The sequence below is a fragment of the Crocodylus porosus genome, unplaced genomic scaffold (genome assembly GCF_001723895.1).
Source record: "Crocodylus porosus isolate Cpor-Errol unplaced genomic scaffold, CroPor_comp1, whole genome shotgun sequence".
Lineage (NCBI taxonomy): Eukaryota > Metazoa > Chordata > Crocodylia > Crocodylidae > Crocodylus > Crocodylus porosus.
The window spans coordinates 94,370,119-94,393,792 of NW_017728943.1; positions in this window are offsets into that span (position 1 = coordinate 94,370,119).

Genomic DNA, 23,674 nt, shown 5'->3' on the forward strand with positions numbered 1-23,674 from the left:
ATAGAGGGGGAGGATCACCTCCCTGGGCCTGCTTGAGATGCATCTGTGGATGCATGACAAGGTATGGCTGGCCTTCCTGACTGCATCCCCACACTCCCGGCCCATCCAAGGAGACTTGAAGTTGTAGGATTGAGATTAACAGTAAAAGGGGGTCATATAAAAAAATAGTGTTGAGTTCTTGGAGGAGCAGTATTAACTACACTTGTACAAACTGTACAGTAGTGAAATGGTGGACTTGGCCAGACTCTTGCGATATCCACAACTAATGGTCCATGCAGTAAGGAGAGAGATTCTCTCTCCCACAAAGGTGTAGAAAAATGGTCTGTGATCAGGGGAACACTTGGGAGAAATCCTAAGACTTGGAATATTGTGTGTGACACTATTTGCTACTGAAGCTTTTATTTAGAAGGTGCCACAATGTTTTGAGCAGATTATAAAATAGAAGGTTCAGCAAGGTGTCATTGCACCAAGGTAAATTAGGCTTCTCTGTTGCTCTTACATATTCTTGTTCTTTTTTATTTTTTGACCTTTGACTTTTGGAATAACAATTTGTATGATTTTCTATAAGTGAAATGAAATGTGTATTTAAAAAAAAGGAGAAGATTTAGGCAAAGATGACTTCCAGGGAAGGTAGAAGGATCTCCTATAGAGACTTCACTGCAATGAAAACAGCAGTTCAGTTCTAATGTTTTGGCCACTCTATACTGAGAAACAAAACATCATTGACTATTTATTCTTTTCCTACCAGACATCTTATTTTCATTCAAGTATGATGTAGCAAAAATAGGCACAAACATGTTCAAGAGGATTTTTTTCCTGTTGGTTTGATTGATTCTCTAAAACCCTGAGGCAAAAGAATATGGTAAAACAGCCAGCCTAATTAGCAAACTGAATGTAGCATTTCTCTGGCGTGACATGACATTTGAAATGGCTAGTGAATACATGCCACTTGCTAGTTGAGAGATTAGACTTTGCAAAACATATGGGAAAACATACAACAAATTCTATAGTCCAGATGTTCATCCTGAATTTCAATACAGAGAGTTAAAATTGGTTCATGGAATACAGCAGAGGTAGGTACAGAGCCTCATGCTGATGTACTAAATTTCAGGCACACCCACTGTAATTTGTCTCATCCTACAGGAAGTAAATGGTAGGTCACTTTGGAATTAGGACCAAGATCCACAGAGGCTGAGGTGTCCAAACTAGGATTTAGGCAGAATTTATAGTTCCAAGTCAAAGAACACAATCCTCAAAACTTTACCTAACACTTTAGTGACAAACAAGGCAGAATCCCATTTCACATTACATGCCCCAAAAGGCATTTACCATTTTTGGCAGTTCTGGGCAGCTTGTCACTTATGCACACCATTTGGTATGCAGAGTGAATGCACATCCACAATATTACTGAGCACACCTGTGCTCTGGCCAGACAGGTATGAAGCTCTATACTCAGGCATCTGAGCATGTATTTAAGTCCCTAAATTGTAGCCCTCCCATATTTAGTCGAATAGCCTAGTGGCACTTGCCCAAGAAACAAGAGATTCAGGTTCCAAGCACCCTTCATCCAGTGGGGGCTTGAATCTACATCTCTCCTGCTTCCTATTATAGTGCTCTAACCACCAGGTCAGGTCACAGGTTAGCTTTGCTCACTTCCCTTTCCATCCCCTCTCAGAGTTCCCCTGAGATAGAAGTAAGCCAGGAACAAGTATAAATCTCTTAAGCCTAAATATTTTGGAGCTCAAATGTTAAGGGTTTTCTTGCCTACCCAAGGGAGATAATTTGGACAATGGAGGGAAACATACATTTGGAAGAAATTCCTGCCTAAAGGGACACAGTGAAAACACTGGACAAAATTGAAAAGTTACCCTGCATTGGCTGCACCCCCCCAGGAAATAACTGGAATGATACCTAGTGGGTAAAAGTAAGGTTTCTGAACAAGGTGATTGCCATGTATTAGGACCAGGAGGGAAGTCTATAAAAGGTCTTCAGCAATACTCAAATGCTGACAACACTGAACTTCAGTAAAGTTTGGCTTTGGCTCCAAATTAGTAGCACATTCATATCTCAGAATCAATGAGGTACATCGCCTAGATGCACAGCCAGATGCTCTGCTTACCTTGAGCACAAAAACTGCTCAGAAATATAGCCAACCAGACAAGGTTAATTTTGGCATCAACTATATAAAAAGCGATTGTAGAAAACACAAAGCTTCAAGCAGGGAAGCTACAGTTGTCACCTTTCCTCAAATATGGTATTTTGGTTAGTGGCGTCTTGGCATTTATGCTGAAAGTTATTCCTGGCACTTTCAGTTTTACAGTTATTTATTATTAGTATTTGTATTCTGGTAAGGCCCACAATATGCTAAGAACAGCCCACACTTATATGAAGACATAGTTTCTGCCTGAGCAGCTTGCAATCTAACAGCTTCCAATCCATTTCACAATCAATATACAATCATTTCAAGTAAGATGTTAAAAACAGCAATGTTCACTGGCCTATGGCATATTTGAGGATTATGACTAAACTCTAAAAAACTCCTTTTCCATCCATCTGTGGGATACCTGGGTTTTGGCAGCAGGCATTCCAAGCACTGCCTCATCTCTACTCAATATACTGCAATGGACCTTTGTTCACTCCCCTTCCTAAACAATAATACTGAATTTTAAGAGATCCTGGGCTGTTTTTTCTTGCTACTGCTTGCTCTTTTTGTGGCAAGTAAGGGAGGAAAATATATTATCTATGAAGCTATTTAGGTTAGAGACTTTTATTCTAATGATTGGTATTTAGCATAAAAATGGAAGTCCAAGACTGAGTAGGGCACCAGGAGTGGACAAGGCCTGGTTGTGTTCCATTTAGAAGTTTAAAACCCATTATCTCCTTCATTTTGTTCACACAGAAATATGAGCTCAACATTGGTCCTAGATATGCTCAATTGTTTTGTTAAATCAAACAGACTTGTCAAAAAAAACATCCTGTACATTGAGCTTGTGATGCAACCCAAAACCCAGAAAGTTTTGTATAGTTATGTATTTTGTTGTGAAATCCTTACATAGTTTAACAATTATCTATTCCTCCCTGTCAAGCATTCACTTATTCTAAAATTTAAATTCTGTTTTCTGCTAGAAGCAATGTAGCAGTCTCAATCTGCCTACTGGATGCTAGGCTAACAGGCTTTTCTTTTTTGCACTACCTACATATTCATGCAGACATTTCTTTTGTTCCAAGAATCATTCAAGCATTCTAAGTAGAGTTCCTATGAGCTGGAACCTCCTCCTTTCAATGCTGCTTTGCATGTTGTTTTCCTGATACAGCTTAGACAGGTTTGTTTCAGCTTGAAAATTAGAAGCAGCTTTCAGTATAGCTAGTTTAATCACTTTTAGGCAAGGTAAAACTTAAACATAAAATGCTTTCAATATTTCATATTTAAAATACCTAAGAAATATACAGAGGCAATTAAGATGTGCAAGTAAAAAGGTAGAATGAGATAGTGGCAAAGAGAGAAATCAAAAGATCTCTTACTAATGTAAAGAGAAAAATGTAGCATCAGAGAGAATGTAGCTCTCTATAAATGGGAAAGATGAAATTTTGATGTCTTAAAAATGGCTAAGATATAAAAAAATCATACAAAATAATAATAACTCAATCAAGACCAGAAAAAGAAACACTGGGAGACTATATATCTACAAATAACCTGATATTCATTCTACATTATTAGGAGAATTAGCCAAATTAATATTTGCTATACCATTATTCTTGAAAACTCAAGGGGAAAAGTGAGGAAGTATTGTAAGGTTGTAGAAGAGTAAACGTAGTGCCTCCCCATAAAAAACAAAACAAAACAATATATTTCGCAAAACCAAGAATGCTCCTGGTAGTCCACACTGGCCATGTACTGGTGTTATACTTCTGTTAGAAGAAAAAGCAAACGAGTGTTCATACAATTTCTCCCAGGGGAACCATGTCCTCTACCAGAGAAAGTGTGTCTAGGTGTCAAATTGGAAGAGCTCCCTTGTGGAAAAAACTCCCCTCTCCTTCTGGTCTGCCTTTTCCCCAGACCAGGGCCTGCCAGCTGGGAGGTGGGGACAGTGATGGCAGGGCCAGGAACTGGGGTTGGGGAGGTTCCCCTCAGGCCTGGTTTCCAGCCCCACTAGCTTCTCCTTGTGATCTGTGCTACCCAGCTAGCAGTGGGGGTAATGACACCAAAACCAGTGGGGGCAGGAAGTAGGTAGAAATTTCAAAGCTGGCTGGATGGCAGGGTAGAAGTTTAAAAGCCAGCAGGTAAGAAAGCAGGCTCAAGTGGGCTTTCGTGCCCTGACACCTGGCCCTGCAGGCTTTAAATATTGTGTGCTGCCCAGGGCAAAACTTTCCCCAGGGTAGCCAGGCAATGCTCTCCACACTTCTCTAAACCAGGGACTACCTGGCTTGGGGAACAAGCTGATGCTTAGTTTTACTTCTCCATTCCTTTCTGGATCAGTCAACAGGAGGGGACTTGGTCATCAGAAAAGACTCCCTGTTCCTTGCCCAAGCTTGTGTGTGTTTTGGTCTGGGGAAGCACGAGGGGGCTTTCCCCATTACTACATTTCCCTTGGGAATGGGGGGGAATTGAGCAGCCACTGCTTTCCATGGTTTCCTGAGACCAGGATCACCCCAGTCTGAGGAAGGTGCAAGGAGAGGAGGGGGCAGTTGCACATTTTCTTAGAAATACCCACTGCTCGAAATGAATGTTTATTTGTAGCCCTTATACTAGTCAGTTTTTAGCCCTATTAAAGTAGTGTCTACACACAAGCACATGAAGTACAAAACCATTCAAGACTTATAACAAACATAAACAAGCAGCAGTAGGGGTGTGTAAAAATGATGTTTCCAGGCAAACAAGTACTTTTTCTGACAACATGAAATTAATTGCTGATGGTAAAATAGAAGATATAAAACACAGTGCACAACAGTTTTATGACAATAGCTGCTAATCTTGCTCCCAAAATTAATTCATATTACCTTAAATAGGAAGAGACTGAAACATTTCTAGGGGAATATAAACAAAAAGGAATGCTGAAGTACTGCTCTGTGGAGTGGTAGTACTGTGGTCAGCATCACCCTTGATCTTAATATCTTTCTTAACCTTTTGAAATGTGGATTAAAGCTTTCTAATAACTCCATTAATAAATTATCTTCAACCTGGAGGATTTGGAAATATACCAGGACAAGGAAAAAATACAGGAAAGGTCTAAAAGATTAGAAATGGACAAAGAACAACATGTGCTATGTCTGGGAAAAGAGACACTGGATAAATTTAAGAATGGAAAATAGACCTTGGACATAAAGAACATGTAATAGTTTTCATAACTGATAGAGAAGATGGAGACAGGTTTTTCTCTAAGGCATAGGGACGGGGGAAGGAGCACTAGACTCAGACTGAGCAGAGGAAATTTAGGTTGAGGATTAGGAGGAATTTTCTGACTACGCGGTAGTCAACCATTGAAACAGAAAACATAGAGAAGTCGTGGAATCTCCATCCCTAGAAATTTTTAAGAGCAGGTTGGACAGACACTTGTCTGGGGTGGTTTAGTCAGGGATGATTCTACCTTGAGCAGGAGGCTGGATGAGATGACTTTGTTAGGTCCCCTCCAGACCTATTTTCTTACAATCCTATGTTATAAATAATGTGATATTAGGAAAGCAATGGATACACCATTATTTGGAACTTAAAATTTATGCTTAAACATATACTTTAATGATTGCATGCTGACCGGGTGCATCTACACGTGTACTTTACCTTGGAATTGACTGATTAGCTCTACCGTAAAGCGTCATCATCTCCACATGCACTGGTATTAGGGTGCAGTAAATTATTTAACTGTAAGAAAGTACTGTATGGGACAGTACTATCCAACATTGGAGCAATTATATGCCCTGAAACATACATGTAGACAGTGACAGGGGCTGGCATGGGCATGAGGTTGCTAAAGTACAGGTGCTGCCTGCAGTTTAGTCCCACATTTTAGCACCTTCATGCCCCAACCAGCCCCTCTGTTGCCCAATGCAGCCATCCAGAGCCTGGGGTGATACCCCGCAAACCCCCTGCCTGCTCAGGGCTGCTCTGACCCAGCTGAAAGTACGCTGGAGTTTACGACTCCATGTTGAAGCATGTGTAGATGTACCCACTGTGCAATGGACTGGGATGAAAGTTCCACATAAAGTTGTCATAAAAATTGTAGTCATGACATATTTGCCTAATCCATTTACCAAATCCATATATAATACCAGTGGACATAAATATATCTCATCCACTTCCAGGTAGGGTCAAGCCTCCAGTCGTGGAGTGTCTAAGGCCCTGAATTATCTTAATATATTCTTGTCTGTGCCTCAGTTTCCAATTCTATAAAACAGAATACTTATCCATGGGTTTAAAGTGCTCTGAGACCTATAGATTACAAGTGCCTTCTAAATGCAAAGTAGCATTTTTTTTTAATTCATGCTGTACTTGTTCTATGCTTAAATTGCAAATTCCACTTTCCACAGGTATCAGTCTGGCACCTGGGAAACTCATTACTTTGACTGCAATATATATATATTGTACAAAACAAAATGAAGTTATCTTCATTGGTAACCAAGGCAATGAATAATCCCCATCAGTCTTCAGAGAGCTGTTAGTCTTAGAGGGTTAAATTGCATCCTTATGTCCCTCAAGTGCCCTTAAGAAGGTTTGCTTCCTAAATCTTAAAACTGTTCAACCACTTCAAGGTTGAATTTCTTTGGGCTGCAGTGCTCTTTTCCCTCAGGTATGTTAATACATAGGTCCTGCTCTGTTTGGCACCTGTAAGACCTTGCACTCCAATCTCTTGTGATCAGCCAATTGGGGGAAATCTCTCAAAGAAAGCATCTTCAAAAACAAAGCATCACTAATGTATTTCTTTAAGGGTTAAAAGCTCACAGAGCAAAGGATAAACACAGTAAAAGACTTAGGTCTTATTTATACTTTTATCTTTACTTATTTGCTGTTCTAGCTTCCTTCAGCCCAGCTAACAGTCACCTGTGGCACAGAGAAACAGACTCTCCTGCTGACATCAGGCTATGTCTGTGCATTCAGTCTCTTGCCAGCCCAGCAGCTTTTGCAGATGGGCAGTCTCTGGCTACTCACTCCCTTTGTCCTTGTCTGGGTCCTGATATCTTCTAATGTTTTACTTTTTCACCATTTTCTCTCTCTTTCACCCCATCTTCCCTCTCTCTCCCCATCTCTCTTTGTCTTTCATCTGATAAAATTTCAGGTCACCAGGGTCAGGTCCAAGGAGTCAATTCCTCACAACTATAAACCTCCAAATTTTGTTTCACTGATTGCTCAGCTAATCATTCTTTTATTTAATCTTCCTGCTGTAGCAATTTGTTTTGATTGACTCTGTAGAAAATAAACAATAGTCATCCAGCATATTCATAAAAATAATGATATTTCTTTGTTTGTCATAGATGCACTGTCAAGACCTGAATAAACATTCACCTGGTCTTCAGGTCTGGTCTGTTTGCTAACTGATACACATGCCATTTAAGGAAGTGGACTCTGGGAGACAACATATAAAAAGCATTCACATTCCAAAAAGGTTCCTAAATTAGAAAAGAATTGAGTACTTTTAACCTTGAGATCATAAGCTATTAATAATTCATTAAAAATAAAAAAGCACAACAATACAGTGGATACAAGCACTGCAGAGTCCTCATTACAAAAAGACACAAGAAATTGTAGACCCAGTCATTACATGGATGTGGCACAAAGTGTAATGATGGGCAGATCATTCTAAGTCATTAAGCTGGCCCTGGTCCCAAATGAGCAAACCCTGGTGAAAGGTTAGCAAGAGAGTTCAGGCATCTATCTAAGAAAACCTTAACTTTCATTTTATAATTTGAGCACTTTTTCTTTTCCTAAAGTGTGAAGATATTTATGAGTCGTCCCTCAGGATAGGATATTTAAGACATATCTGACCAGTGCGGAAAAAATTAGGAATCAGATTAAAACGTGTGTGTAGCTTGGAGTCCCTCTTACTGCAGTTTCACTGATGATCTGCTACAATTGCACCTATGACATAGAACATCAGTGTATTTCCACACAGACAATGCAGTTCTGTATCCTAATTTTGCCTCTTTACCACTGTAATTCTCTTATAAGTGTGATAAGTTATGAAATAAGAAAACTAACACTCCTGCTTTTTGGACCATTTTCTTTTCAACAGTTGCCGATGGTTTAGACAAGGGATGTCAAACATGGCCTGTGGGCCAGAACCACTCTATCCAACCCACTGGATGAGTGACTGCCCCAGAATTTAGGGTCTGTGGGCCCTGGTGGACATGGAAATCAGCAGCAGGATGGCGAGCAAGGGCTGCTACTGCCCCAGTCCCCATCCAGTCACTTTGTCGGTCTACAAAACTGCAGCCCTATCTCTTCCTCAACTGAATTTGCTGCTGCTGCAGCTCCAGCTCTGGCACCAGGCATGTGGCAGGACCCAGAGCCACCATAACGTCTGTGTGTCCTGGGCTGGAGCCCTGTGGTTTGGATCTGGCCCAGGCATAAGGTGAGTTTGATACCCCTGGCTTACACTCCAATAACTGCAAAACAGCTTACTAATTCTACTATGGATTGGAAGTGATTTAATGATAATCTCTGTTCTATCTATTGAAAACACCAAAAATGTCTTTTGAGACATTCTTAAGGCTGGAGAGATGGGATCATGTATATATTTATAAAATTTTAATACATAAAAATCAGTATATAATATGAATGGTGATATATTTCTATTTCTAAAATATAAACTCTTGGTATTGTCACTAATACCACATCAATGTCTCATCTAAAGATGCATACATTTGGGGTGATAGGAGCTGGTAAACCTGACTGGATTCCCAGGGCAGATAAAATCTCCAGGAATATTGAATATTCTGGCAATGCTCTCAGTTGATATAAATTGAAGCTTAATTGAAAAAAAAAAAAGATTTTTCATCAGTATAAGTAGTTGAAACTGAAAAGTCATGTGTCTGAGTAGTACCTTTAATTTTTATATTCAGCTTCTGGCATTACAGAACATGGTAACTGTACTTAGCAGTATCATATAAGATGATTTGAGAATGACAGCCATTTGTAGATTTGCATAATACTTGCTAGCAAAGCTGTGGTTAAAATCTACATTATAGGCCCAATCCTATTTCATCTATTGGGGATCAAAATGGACTTAGGTGTCTAAGTGAGATTTTTTTTCAACCCGAAAATCCTTTTCTACATCACATGCTGATCCGTTAAACTTTTGTAGTACTGTCACTTGACACTTAAGATGGAGTCACTAAAAAGCAGGGAGGAAGTGATAAAGACCTCCCCTCACCACACACACCTTTTGTATTAATAGTTTTTTAGGGTGGAATATTCATTACTAGCGAAGGAGAAAATTGCAGAGTATGAACTCTGAAGAATAGTGTCCCCCAAGGGTCAGTGCTAGTACCAATACTTTTCAATGTTATATCTCAGACTCCTCACATACAATATATAAGTCATACATATACACTGACAAAGTTGCCATAGTAGCCCAAGGAACCGACATGACAGAACTAGAAAAAATTCTGAATACTGACATGGCACTTATCATAAGTCCATAAGTAGGATGCTTAAAGCTGAGCATCAGTATATCAGTGTCATCACTCTTCCAGCTGGATAGTCATTGAGCCAAGAGCATACTGAATATCAGAGTAGGCAATAACACCCTTCCTCATGAGCCATGAGCATACCCCAACCTACCTAGGAGTCACAATAGACTGTTCTTTCACCTATAAACATCACATTGAGAAGGTCAGCAGTAAAGTCTCCATACAGGTAGTTGTCTTAAGCCAGCACAACATGGAGTACCAACTTCAAAGTGCTCAGAACCACGACACTTGCAATGGTGTATGCCCCAGCAAAATATTGTGCTCCTATATGGTCCTGAAACTGTCACACTAAAAAGCATAATGCTGTATTAAACAGCGCTATGACACGGTATATAACACATTGCACAACTTACACACACACAGCTGTACTCCCTGTACTCTTGGGCCTTAGACCAAATGACATAAGAAGACAGATCCTAACATAATTATTGGCAACAGGGGTAAGAGATGACAAAAATTACTTTCTTCATCAACCAGTTAACTGAAGACTCAAATAGAAGGAGACTTAAGAGGCTTAAAAGTCATAAACCATGTATACATGAAGTCCACAAGCTCCTGGAAGAGACTGGAGATGCTGAACCAAACCTATGGGCAGCAACAGAGTGGCAAAGGTCAGACTTATTCCTACATCATTGTATACCAGCATCAGCTGAGCCCCTCTTTGGGCAAAACACTGATAGAGAAGCCTGGGTCAAGCTGAACAGACTGAGATTTGGATACAGATGCTTCAAAACAATGCTTCGCAAGATGAACATCTTGGGCAGCCACTTGTGTGAATATGATGCCCAACAAACCGCACAGCACTTAACTGAAAGCTGCAATGCCCAGACAAGTCACATGGGATGCATGCATTGAGGGATAATACCAGGCAGTGGCTCATAGATTTGGAAGTTGATATTTAATGCCATATGAGAGAGAGAGAGAGAGAGAGAGGGTAGAATATGACTACACTTATGTGCCTAAGTCTACTTAGGCACCTAATACAGTAGAATCTGGCCCCATTGCTCACATTTTTGAAAAGTTATATCCCAGGTATGAAACTCTTATATGGCTGAATCCTACAAAAGACATTGTGAATCCATATTATATTATTCCCATATTCAAAATCAGCATTGAAAAAAGAGGCTCTTAATTTTTGCTAGTATTGGTGATGAGGAGTTAAAATGGCATGAGAAGAAAGAGAATAAAAAAAATTAGTCCTTAGAGATTTGTTTATTTTATGTCGCTGAAATAGAAATCTGAACCAAATATACTCAAGGTGGTTTACCTACCGGGAGACCAGAACCAGTACTGAAAAGTTATTTTAAAAAATGGGCCACCTACAAACTTTGAAAATGTGATACATCTGTAACAGAGTTCCAGAAAACATTTTAAATAAAACTAACAGATCAAGTCTACACAGGATGCTAAATGCACAGTAGATAAATGTTACTGCGCATTAGCACATCGTGAAAAAAAGCTGTACATTAGCATCACTAAAAAGGCATGTGCCGGTGCTGCTGCACAGTAGCACTGGTAGCACTGGTTACTGCACATTCTGTTAGTACCTGTTATTACAGATATGAAAATTAATGCACAGTATTTATGGTACATTAATATACATGTAGACATGTCCATAGTGTACTAGCATTATCTAATTAAATTTGAATTCAATAACTTTAATTTAAATTATTAAAAATGTAATTAATAATTAAATTTAACTTAAATTATTTAAACATGGAATTATTTCCTTCACTGTGAGGGGAAATATAGAAATGTAAAAACAAGTTTCCAAATCCATGCTGTTCATCAGTATGAGAGAAAACTGTTATAAAATCATTTTATAGAAAGTGGGCAAAGTGCCCATCAATCCCATCAGGCAAACTTTAAAATAGATTTTTGATCATAGCTGAAGAGAGATGACCCATAAGCTATTGTAATTTCTACATTAAGTTTATTAAGGGGATAATACAAAGAGGGACACATTTACTTGTTTCAACTTTGTGTGATGGGCCATTTTCTACAAGTTAGGCTAGAGGCAATAAACATCAACTATATTCCCTCCCATAAGTGTCCTCTAGACTCAAAGTATGTCAAGTATTCAAGAGGACAAAAGCCAGTCAAAATAGCATGCTATCATAGTCATAATCCAGATGGTAGGGCCTGGAGCCAGTAATAAGAGACCTGTGTTGAAATTCTGGACCCACTGAAGTTGAACTCCCTTTGACTTCTGGAGAGCCAGTATTTCACCCTAATCTATTCCCAGCTTTGACAATAGCATCTTGTTTGATCTTTCTGTAATATGATTTCACATAAAAAAATTTAATCCCTGAAATCTCAAAGGGATGCAGATTGTACAAACAGCAGGTTCATGTTTTGAAGTTTAAAATGTAACTTTTAGACATTTAGGCTAGGGACAGACATTACACATAAACTGGTTTTAGTGATCAGAAACTGGTTTAAATCTGTTACAGAACAGATGATCAGTGCATATAAACCAGTTTGAAAATGGCTGAAACCAGTTTGAGATAAACCTGATTGAATGCAGTATTAGACTTAACTGATTTGGGTCAAACGGGTTTATGCAACGTCTGTCCCAAACCCCTTTCTGGTTTAAGATAAAGCAGACTCCTCCAGCATCTCGCATGCTTTCTGGGCTGGGCAGGGCTCTGTGCTCCACTGCAGGGCTGGTCCCTCCCCTCTGCTCCCTGGCTAGAGCTCTGACAGAGACTTGCAGGCACAGAGCATCTGCCTGTTTCTCTCTGCCCCTCTGCCTTATGCAAACACCTCAGCATTAGGTAGCAGAACACATGTTCAGCATTAGATAGTAGACCACATGTTGGCTACAGTCCATGCTGTGAGAGACAACAAAGGCAAACAGGCTTTTTGGAGCTAATCAACGGGTATCTGATAATTTCCTTCCTTGGAAAAGCTGTTTAAGAAGAACTTGGCCTAATGAAGAGAGGCTTTGTTTTCTTAATGGGTTGATAAACACTGAATTAGGGGTCATAAGCATTTCTTGCTGTGCTGCTCAGGAGTGGGGAGAAATACATAAGAGCATCCTGATGGGGCCTGGCCATGACCCCCTCAGATCAACACTGTAGAAGGGAAAGCGGGGCTGCTGTTATGCACCCCTGGCTTCTATCCTGAGCCACTACAGGCATGTGCCTGATTTTTTTCAGTCCAGAGGGGATGTCTGTACAAACCAGTTTAGCCTAGTCAGGCTAGACTAACTTACAAAGATTGAATCAACTCAGGCTCAGGCTTTTAGAATGTCTGTCCCTAGGCTTAGAAAAAGAAGTTACAATGAACTTCTTCCATATCTCATAGAATGAAGTCAGTGCTACTCTTATTATCGTTATTCCATGTTAGCTTGAAGAGACATCCTTTTTCTTTAATACTATACACCAATATAATTGAACAATGAAACTCTAATTTTCAAAGAATAGTGCACTGTAGAAGGTATTAGCCAAGACAGTACACAAAGCAAAACTAAAAACCATGATTACTATTATCCTGATTACTGAAACATTATGTCCAGTTAAGCAAAGGCAATCAATTTTGTCATCACAGATGGATTCACTATATTCAGTTTTATTCTAAGCTCCCAAAACCTTACGTACAACTGCATACTTAATAAATCCCTCCTGGTTTCTACAAAGCCACAATATGTTATGTAATAGCTAAGCTGCTTCAGAAAACAAAAGGGGAAGAAATTAATTGCAATGTCCTTTTCTAAATGTCTAAAAGTTACATTTTACACTTCAAAACATGAAACTGCTGTTCATACAATCTGCATCCCTTCTGAGAATTCAGGGATTAAAACTAGAATGTAAATTCTTATTGCAGAATAAAGGAATAATAGTGAAAAAGCATTTTCATAATTAAATCTAATTAAGCAACTTTGATTTCATCCCCTCTCCCCCACCCCCTGCAAATTACTAATATTAGCTCCTAAACACTTTGGCACCAGTTCAGCAAAGTAGTTCAGCAATGGGCTTAGCAGCAGCAAGTGACATCAGAACCAGTGAACAGGCCATTGAACAGGGGAGTTTGAATGGGACTTCTGCTTGGGAGAGGAATAGGAAGCCATGGTTGCTTGGGGAAAAGATTTGTGAGTGCTAATGTGTGGGAATGCCTTCCTGGTTTGGGCTTGGTGGTGTAGCTTCAGTTTGGGAGCTATGTTGCTTAACCTACCCTGAAGAAAGGTATCAGGAAACCAAAACAATTTGGCCTGTCTATTGATTATGTTGCCTGGGGAGACTGCACACCAGCTTCATTTATATTTTTTCCAATAATAGTAATATATTTAACATAGCAAGCCTCATGTGGGATGTAAAATCAAACTGCTTCACTATGCAGCATACACTCAGGGTAATATTCATTGTAGGTTAGATTGCCAGAACAAGATCGGTGCATCACTTATGTTCTGTTCAAATGGGTACATTTCTTTCCTTATATATATATAAACATGGATTGCAATCAACACTCTGGCAAAAAATTCCTGTTGGGGACAGGCTCTTACATGAATAAAAGGAAATGTATGGGCAGTTGTTTTGTGTAACTTGTTGCTTATTAAATTAATATTTACCTTGTTTCTCTCCAAGTCAGTTTAATAGCAGCTTTGAAAAAATATTATGTTACAGTCAGCCAGTCTGTTTAGAGAATTTTGTTTCCTGGTAAGTGAAATAAATTGTGCCAATAAAATTGACATTGTAATTTGCTGGTGACCATAAACTATGAAGTCAACCAGCACAGAATGAATAAAAAATGTTGTTCTGTGCTAACAAAGGGAAGTGTTTGTCAACTAAGATATGGAGAATAATGCTTGAGAGTGTTATATTAAATTAGTCCTAGGGGCATGCAGGCAATCATGACACAAAGCTATACATCTGCATTGTCAGTTGGACAGCTTGTATCCTGCTTTAAACAGCACATTTTCTTTTAATGTTTCCATGGGCTAAGTTTCCTTTTGAAACTTGGCCACAGTTAAAAGAAAGCTTAAGTAAGAGGTGTGGAAATTTCAAAGCAAACATAGAATAAAGAAATTAAAATAATAGAATATAATTATTTTTATCACTTGCAACACTGGAGTAATTAAGAAGTAATGAGAAAGAGCCCAATAGGAGACGTAATCTGATACAATGAGAATGGAGCTGAAGTGGTCTGTGTTCTAAATGGCATGAAGTGCTCAGCATCTTATTAGCAATAGATGATGTGACAGGTTGCAGAAAAGAGAAGTTTTCAATTGCAATAAGTGTTTACTGCTTCTCCAGAATTCTGTGTGTAAACATTTTGGGTTTATCTCACCTGAACTCCTGAGGACACACTGAACTACATCCCTTCTGAAGCTTGACTCTTTCTCAATCAAATAATGCTTCACTTAGAAGCCATGTTGTTTTCACATTAAGAGCTGATTTATTAAAACAGTCTTACATGGATGAGTAGCACAAGTCGAACAATACCCTGCTTCTGCTAATAACCACTCTGTATTCTTCTTGATAAATACAGATGATTTAAGATTAATGCAATCCAGGAAGTGATTTATATGGATTCTGTGGGTTTGAAGTGTTTATGGAAGTTATATTAACACCCTTGCACTGAGAGGAAACTTAAGGCTTAGTTTTCTGTTGCATTTCACTTCAATTGGTCATTTACAACAGTGGTCATGAACTCCTAATAGAGGGTTTCATACTGGATATAAGGAAAAACTTCTTCACAGTTCATGTGACAAGACACTTGAATAGACTCCCAAAGGAGTGGTGCTGGCACCTACCCTGGAGATCTTCAAAATGAGATTGTACACACACTTTGCTGGGGTTATTTGACCCTAGCAGTCTTTCCTGCCCTGGGCATCGGGGCTGGACCCAATGATCTCACAAGGTCCCTTCTAGCCCTGAACATCTGTGAAAGGTTTCTAATTAATTATTCATACTAACAAATCATAGCTAAGATTGGCATTTGACAAATGCAGCCTTGTAGCAGGATGCAACCTAGGGGTGCCGTGAACTCCGCTAGCCCCCCACACCATGCCAAATTGGTTTCAAATGCACCCTTACTATCTCGCCCGCCATGTCTTTGATGGTAATATTGTTAAAGGGAGGCTGCCTCTATACTCTCTTTGGCACGGTGCCTTGAGATGTCCCAGTCTGTGCCCTGCCTTTGGTGACATGGTGCACTCTAACCTCTGGGGCTACATGTGGGTCCTACAACCACCCAGGCCCTCCTGGGCTCTCTGCTTCATCTCCGTTACCCGTGCCTGCACGGACGCTCTCCAGCTTGTCTCCCTATCTGCCTGTGCCCTCTCGGGCACCCCCTCGCTTTCCTCGTGGCTCCCGTAGCCTGCGCTGGGACCTTTTCCCTGTGCTCCCGTAGCCCGCGCTGGGGCCTAGCCTCGTGACTCCCACAATCAAGGCTCAGGTGGGCGTAGCTGTGCCTGGCCCCCAGACCCCTTTCTCGGGTCTTACGCCCCACTGGGGCTTCCCACTATCGAGGCTCAGGTGGCCGTAGCCATGCCTGGCCTCCAGACCCCCTTTCCAGGTCTTGCGTCCCACTGGGGCCTCTCACCTAGGCCCACACTGGGACTTTACTGCCCACCTGATACTGCCCACACTGGGGCCAGGGTCAATACACCCCAAAACACGGTCCTCTCTCTGGCACCAGGAACCCCCACACTACTGGGGAGCTCCTATTGAGGCCTCCTCCAACCCCTACAGCCTCACCCGGTTCTCCGGTCTTATCCAACAACAAAACAGAAAACTCCCACTCCTGTGTTCCAACATAAATTCCAAGCTGCCTGGCTAACCTTCATACAAATCCCTACTAGGTTTTCCTCCACCCAGTATCCTCATGAAGAAACCACTCAGCCCATCAGGCTTCTCTGCTCTACATTGTTCCAACAGAGCTCCCCCTTCCTCAACTGCCAGAGGCGAACTGACTTCCAGCCTCAGCCTAGCTTGTTTATATAGGTTAGGTGCTGTAGGCCCTGCCCCCTACCGGTCAGCTGACCAAACTGGTTATCTCGGCAAGCCACACCTGTGCTGCCCTGGTGACTGGCAGCTGGGCCATACTACTGTTTGTCAGTAGCAGGCACCTTAGTGCCCTGCTACAAGCCTATACGGAGGTTCCCTGTCCCAAAGAGCTAACAGTTTCTCTATAAGATGAGACAACATTCAGACCTGTCCCCTTTTCCTTAATAAAATAGCAGTTAACAAATCTTTTCAATAGGAGTCTTACCAATTTCTTTTTCTTTCTTTTTCATACCCCTCTTCCACTGGGTTTCCCCACAGGAGAGAGTAATCAGGCTCCCTTCTTTGTATATCTAGAGTCTCATAGAAAGTCCCTTTTGGCCTCCACATTCATAAAAAATATAAAGTGAAACCAAAAGTTATTGTGGACATAAAGTAAGCCCTTAGGGTTTTATAGTCAAGTCACAACAGGAAGAGGGGAAATTATACTGGTTGTGGAATAAGGAAGGAAAAAAAATGATAAAAAGTTAGGAAAGATCATTCTGTGGACAAATAATGAAATTGGAAGAAAGGAGATGGATGGGAATGGAAAAAGATGTAGAAAAATAGTAAATATAAGGGGAAAAGGGGGCATGACAAAGGTAAACAAAAGGAGCATGAGAGGTAAAGGGAAACAAAAAATCTAATTAAAGGGAGAGAAGTCTTGGTTAAACATTACTTAAAGATAACATTAATTGGCATATTATCAGTGGGTTTCATGAATGATTATTACATTTTGCATCACTTGGGTGAGCAGGGGATAAGATAATGCCCTCTTTGGGTGCACAGAACACATATTGCTTAAAGACCACTGTCCAATGTATTATTTTATTTCAATAATGTTTAAGCATTTTTATTTTAACTCAGATAGCATATTCCTGAGTGGTTACAGCTTGATTTTCATTATTTATAGTTAAAGATAGGATAGTCTCAAAGACAAGACTATTTGGGGAAGGCATTTTACCATTTGGATGCTTATTTGAATCTCTGAGCTGACAACCAAACTAGATGATAAATCTGTCCTTAAATAGATCTTTCACTTTCTAAAGCCCTGAGTCTATTTTTTTCTTTGTCATCTGATCTATAAGGAAGGCACAAATATCTCCTTTTCTTCTCACTACCAAGTCTAACCATTGGTAAACCCACACCCTATGTCCACTCTGATTTCATTTTCAGGGAATAATTAGGCAGCCTGCATATTTGCTTTTGCACATATGAATGGCTGACTAAATTTAGAACTGGAAGTAATAGGAGCAATGGTCCTCTCAGGCAACTGAGTCCAGCAGCCTATATTCTTTAGGCAATCATTTGTCCAAAATGATGCAGACATAATCCAGTGTAGCCTCTTTTTTATAGCCCACTTTAAAAACCTAAAACATAATACAGTAAAGATCAAGAGAGACAAAGACATTCTGGATGAGTACATTACTGCACAGTAATCTACTCCTGGGTACAGCATCTACACATACACCTGGGTCGAGAGCAAACTGAACCTTGGTGGAGAACTCTAGGCCAGAGCTGCTCCTACCTTGCTCTCTGCCCCGTGCACCAGCTGGGGGAGCTTTAGGGTCCCATACCTACACCAGATTGGCACCATTTGGCTAATGCTGGGGCTATGCTTATATTGCACACTCTTGCTATACTGGCCAGGCATGTGTTAGGTGAGGTCCGTAACCAACATAACGATATTGGTCAGAAATTACTTAAGTAAATGCAGTTATACCCGCAGTAATACCTTGTACAGATGCCACGTGTACTTTGTTACAGGGTATAGGTTGTAGCTGCATTGGTCTAAGGACATAGGCAGACAAGGTTCTTGTCTGCTTGTACTTTGTAGCATTGATTTTGCTCTACTGACACAAAGCAGCATGTAGCTGAACTAGCTGCATCTGTGTTTGGAGTGCTTTTAGTTTAGCACAGTTTGAGCAGCCAAGGTGCAACTAGCAATGTGTGTGGTTGATCCAGGCTACAAACTGGTATGCCGGCAGGAGCTCCCTTAGAAGGGTAGAAAGGTTGCTTCAGTGTGTAAGGGCAAGATTCAGAAGAGCTCTAAAATTCTCAGAGACAGAAAGAACAGCTAAAAATGTATGTGTTTAAATGGAGTCTGGTTTAGACAGCAAGATGCCAGGCATGTTCTGTAAAAGGCTACCCCATGCCTTGGTTCCTGGCCATATGCCTTTATGGGCCCAAGCAGTCTGCAGCCTGCTGACACAGCCCTCGAGGATGCAGTCCCAGGAGCCTGTGGACAGTATGCCATGGATACTCCTTGCCCTCCCACCAGCAGTGGCAGCCATGCCATTGTGTCTGCAAGGCACTCACTGAACAACTCCTCCTTCACCTCCCACAGTAGGGTGCTGGGCAGCTGCCCACAAACCCCAAACTCATGCTGCAACCCCAAGAACATGAACACTGCAGGAAGTTTGCAACAAACACCAACCTTTCTTTCCCTCCAGAATACAACAACACACTCCCTGTCTCTTACAAAAACAGACCCCCTCTATTCCTTCCACCCAACAATAGAGTCTCCTTAACCCCAATGTGCACCACCAATAAAGCACTCTCTTCCCCTTTAAAGTATTCACAAGTGTCTTTTTGCATGTGCAGGGTGGAGGGGTGGGGGAAGGGGAGAGACACGATGAGAGTGGGGAGGAGGCACCTACAGCATGGAACCTGGAGGAAGGCACTTGGCACCCCAGACTCTGAGGCTACCACCTTGGTTCTGGATGCTGTGACTGGCCCAGGGTGCAGGTAGGTGCTGTCCAGCCCTCTCCTCCTCCTCCTCAAGGCGAGCAGGGCCTGCATCATGAGGTAGCCCCACCAATCAGAGACTGCATGGAGGCAGGTTGAGCAGAAGAAGGTGGCAGGTGAGGTTGGGGGCTCAGCCACTGGGGTGTCAGGATCTAGAGCAGGGGCTGGAGGCCCTTGAACCTGCTACACCTCCTCCCATGCCTACTAAGGGGTTGATGCAGGCCCACAGGAGGCTGTCAGGGGCCAGCTGGGGCTGAGACCTGGGTGTCAGGCAGCACAAAGAGACTGTCTAGCACCATGTCTAGCACCATGTCCAGGACTCATCTGTCATCCTCAGTGGCCTCTACCACCCAGAGCAGCATGCCATGCTGCTCCTCCTGCCCACCAGCTGCCTCTCCTGGAGGGCAACCTGCCTGTACAGGAGGGGAGGTATATCCAGTCCACCTTGCAGACTTTGCGGCACTAGGCTCAAGTTTTCTTGAGCTGCACCTAAGAGATGATGACTAGCTACTTAAAGAGAGTTTGATCCTGGCTCTGATGGAGCAGGCACATGCAGAGAATGCCTGTTGAATGTGGCAGTGTCCTTCAGGCCCCATCTATACTGATAGTAGGTGTGTTTGCCCTCCCCCCCCAATCCCTCCAGGCAGAAGCCATCCATGCTTTGCTGAACCAGAGAGGCTCTTTGTGAGAGTCTGCAACATTTCAGAAATAACATGCACTTTACAGAGGGGCTGTGCACTTCCCACTTACAGTTCAGGGGTCTTGCATGCACAAATGCCTACGGACCATGGTAAACTTCCCAGGTGGGCCCTTCCACAGGTGGCTGCTGGCTAAGCTTTCCCTCCATGCTTCCACAGTGGGGACAGGCAGGCCATTTGCCACTAGCCACAGGCACCCTGCCTTCCCTGTACCCTACCCAGGCCAGCCCATGGCTGACTTCTGCCAGTAGGTGCCATGGCAGCTATGAAGCAGCCCCCCCTTCTCCTCCCTATAGGCCAGGCACTTCATTCCTGTGCTGCCAGGGCCACAGCACCTGGGTTTTGGGGGTGACGGGCTCCCTCCTGGCTAGGATGCAGGTCGGGTCATGCCCCCCTCACCTGGTGGCCCTCTCCAGAAAGGTTCCCCAGGCCAGGGCCCCCACCATGCATCAGCTTTGCCTCAAGCATACCCCTAATCAGGGCACACTGTGATGAGCTGAGTGCTCTAAGGGGTCCTGATACACTATGCCCTGCTCCTGTTGAACATGATGGTTCCACAAGTGCAGCTAAGAAACTGGTGTGGGTCCCAGACCTTCAAGGGTGCTAGGGGCAAGCCCACACTTCCCCACAATGTTCAGAGGAGTATCTCTGCCTATGCTATAAGTGCCTGACCTCTGTGACTAAGGAAGAGATTTCTTTTGTGATTGACAAATTTCTCTGTATGTGATGGGCCCAACTGCCCAGGTGGGAGTCTGAACTCTCTCTCACCTCCATGCATGATGTGTGATAGAGAGTCGGGTAGGACTCACCCAGGCAGGGTGGGGAGGGGAGAAGAGGCCTCCCCAACCTCCTGTGCAACTCCAGATGTGCAACCTGGGGGTGAGTGGGTGAACTGGAATGGGCATGGGTGGCCACAGCTCCCCCCTCCCTCCCCAGCCCTCCTCCCTGTGCCTCCTCCCTGTGTGGAGTTTACCAGGTGGGTGTGGCAGGTGCTTCCAGATGTTTGAGGATGTCCCTGACTGAGGTCTGTTTGCCTGATATTTCCCAGGGTACCAAGGCATGGTGCCTGGCTGCCCAGACAGTGGTTCCCTTCAGTGAGAAGCTGGAGTTGGCATGTTCAAGGGCTATCACCTCCCTTTCCTCATTGTCAGAGGTGTTCTACTGCTGGAGTAGCTGGGACAGGTGGTGACCCAGGCTCTCCAAGCTCCTAAGACTGAGTTGGGGGGAGCACACTGGGACCTGGCCCTCCCCCAGAGAGTCCTCCTGGCCTGTGGCCCCAGGCTCAAGCTCCAGCAGTCTGCCCAAGCTACAGAAGGTGGCAGGGATGCAGTCTGATAGCCTGTACCACCGAAAGTGAAATGAAAAGGAAAAGAAAACAAAAACCCTGATTCCAGTGCAGCTGGCTTGCCTGTAGCCATCCCATCTCCCAGCATGGCTTCCCACCTGCTTCCCTAGCTGTTTGCAGTGCTGCTGGCTCAGCACTGGTGTCCTGGGCTATGGGAGCTCCTCCAAGTTCCCTAGATGATGGACAATCCTTCTTTCAGCTTCCGAAGTCTCAGCTCCAGCATAGTGATACTATGGTCTTGGGACGTTCTTCCAGTGTCTGTCCTGCTGACCCTCCAGTCTTGGCAGCAGAAATACCCAAACAGCTGTGGAGTGGTCCAATATGGACTGAACAGCTGCTGATAAAATGGGGCTCCAACATCTGCTTCTGGTCTCTTGCTGTCACTGTCTCTGGTGGGGCAGGTGAGTTAGTTTCACTGGTGGCTATGGTTCAAAAGGGGCTTTTCTCACCTCTTCACACTGCTCCACAGTGCAGCCTATCTGACATTACTATTCAGTCAAGTGAGGGAGTCATTTGACTTAATGACTCATTGTTCTTCACTCCACCAAGAATTAGCAATTATCTCTCCTTTACAATGGTCTTAATGTTCCACTACTCAAACTAACCTGCCTAAGGGTAATTTTGGTCTCTTTCCAGGGCTGTGAAATAGAAGGAGGCTCTTTAGCTCTTTTCAAAATCATAGATCCACTTATGGAGACCAGACTTCAGCTGCAGCTAGGGTTTCAGTTTTAGTTGAGCTGGAAAGGGAGACAGTAAATCTTTATCCCTGCTATATATAGCCAGGACTGGGGAAATCATTTTTTTCTTCATTCTGCTTTTCAAATGCATATGATATTCTGTTGTGTGTTATATACACTAAAATATTGCTTACTGATTTAATTTACACCCTCTCCCCCATAAAGCACATTCTATCAATGCACATTCCTTTGGACACAGGGTGCAACTCTATATACACTTATACATGTAAGTAATTTTAATTGTTACAGTCCTATTGATAGTCCCTGAAGGACTGATCAAAATCTTCTATGACAATTCTCTGCTTGACTTCACTAAGCTTTGACTGGGGATGTAAGATAAAGGTACTAAAATTAACTGGTACCCCTATCGTCCTCAGGTTTGAGATGTAAATGGCACGGGGGATATGTAAGTGAATGTAAAAGAGAAAACATTTTCTAGAGTAACTTCACAGTATGTAATTCCTAACCCTGTTGATATCATGCTGTAGGTATCAAATATATGTTAGCTGGAGGTTACTCTTCATATATTTTATAATCAACCCCACTCATAGGGATAATAATACTGTTTTTTGTAATATTGGTTTATTCCTGTCTTTTGTGTGCAATTCAATTATAGGAATTAAAGCATGAACGAAAAAAATCAGATACTTACAAAATGACATTACTTTCAACACTGGCTCAAAAATAGGAATAATTTCACAATCAGAGTCTATGAGAAAGTGACTATAGAATTTAAAGCCATGTGTAGATGAACAACACTTTAAAGCAGGCTAAATGCTTTTGATTTAATGGTGTCAGTGTTTGCACACCTCGGTAGCATATTGCACATTAATTCCAGCTGCTATAGAAAATTTGGCAATATAATGCACTTTAAATGACTTGGACTTCAGCAAAACTCCTTTGAGGACTTTTAGTTTGCTGCCCCCTACAGCTGTGGAATGAAGCCCCGAGATCCGTGCAGCTTCATGGATCTGCAGGAAGCCCTACAAGCAGCCTGGCAGCAGCCCAGGAAAGCATCTTCACCCAAGAAAAACGGCAAGCCTGATCTTCCTCCCCCACTCCTCTCTCCCCAGAACCTGACTGCCTGCCTGCCTGAGCTGCGCAGGGGCACAGTGCTTCCCTTCATGGCTGTGGTGCGCCTCAGGACCACCCAAGTCAGGTGCCTGTGCGTGGGTGCCATCAGGGCACAGGGGGAAGGTGGCACCACTGCCACAGAGGGAAGCACCAGCCCTCTCCCACCACAGGGATTGATCTACCCACTGGCAGCTCACCCTACTCTCCTCACTGGAGAGGCAGGTAAGTCGGCTGGGTGTTCCATAGTTTCATAGTTTCTAGGTTCGGAAGGGACCTGAGCAGATCATCTAGTCTGATCCCCTGCCATGGCAGGAAAGAATACTGGGGTCAAACGACCCCAGCAAGGTGTTCATCTAACCTCCTTTTAAAAACCCCCAGGGTAGGAGCCTGCACCACTTCTCTTGG